This window comes from Miscanthus floridulus, chromosome 10 (genome assembly GCF_019320115.1).
Source record: "Miscanthus floridulus cultivar M001 chromosome 10, ASM1932011v1, whole genome shotgun sequence".
Lineage (NCBI taxonomy): Eukaryota > Viridiplantae > Streptophyta > Magnoliopsida > Poales > Poaceae > Miscanthus > Miscanthus floridulus.
Genome location: NC_089589.1, coordinates 39,577,142 through 39,583,391, shown reverse-complemented (window position 1 = coordinate 39,583,391; position 6,250 = coordinate 39,577,142). Strand labels below are relative to the sequence as shown.

The following is a 6,250-nucleotide window of genomic DNA, read 5'->3' as shown; positions in this document are numbered from 1 at the left end:
CACAGACGGTTGTGTTATGATAGGCTCAATGGTTAATTTGTTGCTTCAACTAGTATTTTTTTGTTGTTTACCTATTGAGAGTGGGTTTTAATCAGTTAGTCGCTAGCTATAACTATAATATGAAATGGTTAAGTCAATAACTTATGAAGGGCACTGTTCGTCTAAACAGCCGTTTAGCCCGTTTAAACACCGTGTAAACACTACACGGTGGTACGCCGTTTTCGTTTAGCCTGATTAATTGGGTGTTTAGCCCATTTAATAGACTATTTAGCCCGAATAATTAATGGCTAAACGGTAGGTGACCGACTATTTACAGTTTAGCGATTAGGAAAACATTGATAAAGGGACCGAAATAAAAATCCTTTTTTCTAAGAAAACTCGTGCAGTTGAAGAGATGCTTCAAATGACATAGTTACCAAGAAGGTGCTAAGAAACTTTTGAAGAAGTATCTGTCTCTCACCAAAGAGAAGCACTGAAGGAGGCGTCATTGTGAAACCCTATGATCCAACAATTCCTTTCATAAAGACATAGTATCCCACCACCTGAAAGAAACATTTGGAGCTCAAACATGTGGGTTTGAAGTCAATGTCTGATCAAGATAATGTATCACCCATGCCCTGTCTGGAAAAATAGTTTATATACAAGAAATGGTTTCATAAATTGGAACAAAAAGAAAGTCTCAAACCCACAATAAGCATTTTATCAATTGGGTCCATCAAAAAAATTTCCAGAAAAAATCATAAATAAAAAGTTGCTTTGTTTTACTATTATTTAGAACTATAGACTGTGTGCTAGAGTGGTCCCTCACATGGCTTTTCTTAAAAAAAACTCGACCTGCAGGGGGGTGACGGCCCCGGGTTTTTCCCTTAAGAAGAAGATCTTCTCACACAGATCGAGAAAACCCCCACGTAGGGTCCACTGTGATGGTCCAGTCCACTTTCCCCTTTTAAAATATCGATGTTCTCTCCCCTTCTCATTTCCTCGACCTCACTCGCTCTCTCTAGTAGCTAAACCTAGAGAGCTGCCGCCGCAGATCGTGTCCTCCGTTCCCGACTTCACTAGGGTGGTGCTAGCATCAGTAAGGGCTATGTTTGCCGCTCCTCTCTTTCATCCCAACCTTTGTTTGCCCCTCTCTAACAATCTCTCTTCATGATTCCTTTCTTTGTAGCATAGATCTATTGGCGGCCAAAGCAAGGAAGTCGCTAGAGGCCTTGAGCTCCTTGAATTCACTGCGGGTGGTGCTAGCGGGTGGTAAAGGATCTATCTGCCATACTTTCATTTTGGTTCCCGTCTTTATCTACACCCGCTTTCTTAAGCTCTCTATGGGATTCCTCGCTCTCTCTAACATATAGATCTATTTGCGGTAGAAGTGAATGTGTTACTAGAAACCGCAGCCTCCCTACTAAATTTCATCGATGTAGAATGAGGAGACGGTAAATACTCTTTTACATTCCTCGCTCTCTCACTGGCTCTCTCCGAGATTCCTCCTCCTTCCCCTTCTCTAAGTTTGGGGAATGAATGAGGGTATGGCGGAAGTCGACTAGAATTTCAGGCCGCAGTCCATGGGAGCCAGCGGTAGTAGTTTGTTTCTTTCATAATTTTTTGTTGAGCAATAATTAGAAATACATGTAAAATTATCTCTAATGTTCGATCCAATTCATTTAGACAAACACTTAGGTGAAATTAATTGTTAGTCACTTCGAAGTATATATGGAACTCTTTCTATAGTCGGAAACTTTTTTATAAAAACTTTCATCTTAGTGAGTTGTGCTGGGGGTGCGTTAGCATGACACTGTGAACCAGAAATTTTGACTCCCATCAATCTTGTTGTCTATTCTTGTTTTCCTATGCAGAGCACAGCAAATGGCTCCAGACCATAGTCGGATGATGATGCCTCCGACCTTCGCCACCGGCAGTGCAGATCGCCTGAGCGCCCTCCCTGATGAGATCCTCCAGCACATCCTCTCTTTCCTTCCAGCGCAAGAGGCCGTGCGGACCTGTGTGCTTGCCCAGAGCTGGCGCCAAGTCTGGGAGCTCGTAAGGCGCCTGCACGTCACAGGAACAACGACACCGACATATGTGGGGCAAGTTCGTGGTTTCATGGACCGACTGCTGCAAGCCCGCCTCAGCATGATCTCGCGCTCCCCCCTCGACATGTGCGAGATCAAGTTTGACATGTTCGATGACGACGACGAGGCCTTCATCCATTGTTGGATCGGCCTTGTTTTACAGTGCAGAGTCCAATGGCTCTCGCTCAACATCTTTGACAATGAGGCCGACGAGATGCCATGGTTTCCACTACCTGAGCCCCTGTTCTCGCCGTACCTGACGAGGCTAGATCTCTGCGGCATAGAGTTCAGTGCAAGCTTCGCCCACTTCTCAAGCTGCCCTGCCCTGCAAGACCTCAAGATCGAGAAATGCGACCTCTCGATCGGAGGTGTCGGAGATGGAGTCACCGTCACTGAGACGGCTGAGCATCAAAGATTGCATCTCCTGCCCAAACTGACGCTTCCGGATTTTTGTTCCACGGCTGGTCTGGCTGTGGCTGGACATCCCTTCTGCTGACAGGACTCCCCAGCTTGAGAGCATGCCGGACTTGGCGGCGGCGTATGTTAAACTAGACTGGTGTTTGGACGAGTGCATTTGTGAGGGAGACCGCATGGATTGCTGTCATGTTAACCAAGCTGCTTACAGCTATTCATACAGTGACATTGACGATGGTGATGAAGAAGATTCCGATAGTTATGCATCTGACCATGCTGAAGTAGATTATGGCTATTCCTCTACTGAAGATGATGACGACGACCATGATGAAGAAGGCTTTTCTGATGATGACAATAGCAGCGAAGTTACCGGAAAGTGTGTACTTCTCGGAGGCTTATCAGAAGCTACAGATTTGACCCTGATATCTGGCCACGAAATGGTACACTTCTTCAATTTGTCTTTCATTCACTACTCGTTTGTATTGTTCACTGTTCCACTGTGTATATCTTATGTTTATGTGTTACTATATATCTTAGTTAACTGCTTGCTATTGTAAATGATAAGAAACACATCCTGTTTGTTAACAGTAATTATATTTCTTTGCAATTGGTTCAGTTTGTTTTCAGAAGAGACTTGAGATGGTGCCCTACATTTTCCAAGTTAAGGACCCTGTGGATCAATGATTATTGATTACTGGTGTGAGCCTCCTGATTGCCGTCCATTAGCACACATTCTTGAACACTCACTGGTTCTAGAGAAGCTCACTATCGTTCTTTCGGGAAAGGTACAATATATTATTTCCTCCTAAATGGTGGCAATGCAAATTACTGTAAATTTCATCAATTGATCTCGTTGAACTGTTTATGCTTGCTGCAGGGACCCAAATATAAAGTAGAAATGAAAGGATGCCTCAATGCAGTATACGGAGACCAGCTATGATGATATCGGAACACCTAAGGATAGTGGAAGTGAAATGTGATGTCATCAATGATACATTTCACAATGTTTTGAGGTTCCTAGATTCACTTAACATATGTAAGCTCATTGGGACCTGTTCTTTTGCACTCTACATTTCGGCATTCCACCTTTTGTTTGTATCATAATAAGCTAACTTTTGCTACTGTACTTTAATTTAGGTGAATGAAAACTCCTTGCTTACTGTGGGTGCAAAAGTTAAAATTGATATACATACACATAGACACTCCCTGCAATTTTCTTCCATATTTGGCAAAAAATGAACAAAAGGAATGAAGAAAGTTCCACATGATCAAGAACAAAACAATTAACATTATTGATCCAATTAGAGATAAACAGATATTCTGCAATTTTTCTTGGAAAGTAGGAGACACAATAAAAATGGTTATGTGGAGCACTGTAATGCTTAAAGCTGCATATTACAGTTGTTAGTTTGTTTAGGAAAAACATGTTATAGTTATTGGTTGGTTTGATCAAAATATGTTATAGTTTTTGGATTGCTTGTAGAAACACAAATGTTTGAAAGAAATAATTCTTAGTGGTTCTGAATTGTATACAGTATACTTAATTACCTTTTTGGTTATTGATTCACTTCTGAGGTATACATATTTAATTTTTCTTATTTTCGCTTTCCCTTGATGTGTAGCAACCACATGTAGCACTTTGTTACCTGAACTCATTACCACCAGCTTAGGTTGTTTCCACAAGTCCTGCTGTTCAATTTGTTTCTGATTTCTGCTAGAACACTAGTAAGATTTTGCCGTTGGCATTTTCCGTGAGGATGTAGATAACCAATTAATTCTACCGTATCCAAAAATCTATAAAATATATATGGTGACTTCACCTTGTGGCTCCTGTGTCCAAATTATTTCCTAAAATTTGGTACTTGTCGTGGTCTGATGCTAGTAGTCCTTTTAATCCAACTTATTAAACACATCATGCTCTGAAATACATGGCGCTTCATAACTTGTTCTGTCAAAACCACACCACCACTACCAACAACAATGCACCCACACAACAAAAGCAAGCACACGACAGATCCACCAATGTCAAACTGCTAGCAAGCCTCTACAGCACTAGTAAACAAACAGCTACTATCTTGCTTCTTGCTTCAACAGATGCCATAGTGGGGAGGGGCACCAAAGTGAAGCCTCTAATAAGGAGGATACAATACCTAGACACCGTCAACCCCGTTGGAAGAACTAGCACAAGGTTTTGCAATCAAAACCACCTTGATGTGGGGGGAAGGGGCACGGTAATGGCTCCATTGAGAAATGAAGCATTCAAATGTATCGGCACTGTCAACTTAAGCAAAAGCCAACAATGGTGGCACCGGCTTTGAGCCATGCTGGCTACGCCGCGCCCTTCTCGCTAGTGCCAGCGAGAGCATATGCCACCCTAACAAGGATGCCCCACCACCACCTTCCTTGTGTCTATGTCCACTCACGCAACAACGAGGGGGGGGAGGGGGTGGGCGGAGCGGTGGCTTGGCTTGAGACTAACCCTACATAGTCACCTTGCATACATTTTGAACACACAGAACGGTGTGGGAGCAGTGCCTCTTTGCCCTTTTGTCAAACTTCTTGAGTGTTTTTTGAATGCAAACTTCTTAACTTCAATGACTATATATAAAGTATTTAAATAATAACATCAGATGTAAATAAAAATAGTTTTAATCTATTTGATTCATGTCGAAGACTGTTGATGTACGAAACCACCACATATATTATTGCAATATAGGTACTACTCCCTCCATTCCAAATTATAAGACATTTTGGTTTTTCAGATGCATTGTTTTTACTATGCATTTAGACATAGTATCTAAGCACATAGCAAAAATTACGTATCCAGAAAAGCCAAAATGTATTATAATTTGGAATGGAGAGAGTACCTAACTAGTGGCACAACTCTTATGTTCCATTGTCAGTTTAGCATCGGCCCTTGTTTGGAATAATCAGTTATGAAATTTTTTCGTCAAGTAAAATTCTTCTATGTTCTTGTATATGTGTTTTTTTTCTTTATTTGTTTTTCATATATCAGTTTGGTACATACCACTCAAAACTTATTGCCCCTTTCCATATTTTTGCAATTGCAGGGTTCCCTTGTGAGGAAGAGAAAACTTCAGCTGAGGAAGAATATACTACCCAAATATTAAGAACCAATGGAATTTAAGGGTCCATTTGTCAAGCCTGATCTATCGTCTCATGTTACTTAGAAACCTTGTTGCCTGATAGCTGGCTTGATCAAGGTTCCTGTTTGTTCTTGGTGATGTGCCATGAATTTTTTTAGCAATATTTTCATTGTTCGTCAATCTAGTAGATTGTAAACTTAATATATATTGTTTCGATATATTGTTAAGGTATGTTAAAGGATTAAAAACAGTACTGTTTGTCTGTTTCAAGAACGATTTATTATCTTCTTGACATATATAAATAGTAAAGAAAAATCAGTTTCACAGAACCATAGTTGGATGGTTCTACTGTGTCACATCACGGATAAGCAGTGATGGACCCAGAGAATTTGATGAGCCCGGCGCCAAGAACATAGTCTAATAACAAGCGCTCAGAAACATGGATTATAGTATAAGCAAAATAAGGTGGCCACATTAGTTTTAACTAGAATCATATCGTAGCACATGTTCACAAGATCACATATGGATCAATTAAGTCAAACTTAACAGGAAAATACATGTTAGTTTCTAGCTATGAAGCATACGACTACATGGAAGTTGCATCTTTCTGACTCTTCAAGTTTTGAAACTGTCGAAGAATAGTAGCTTCATCAAGTGATC

At 40.9% G+C, this 6,250-nt stretch overlaps 1 pseudogene; it reads left to right on the top strand.

Moving 5' to 3' along the window:
* Nucleotides 1-1,863: 1,863 nt before the first annotated feature.
* On the top strand, nucleotides 1,864-5,631 carry LOC136488448 (uncharacterized; annotated as a pseudogene).
* The last annotated feature ends 619 nt before the right edge of the window (nucleotides 5,632-6,250 follow it).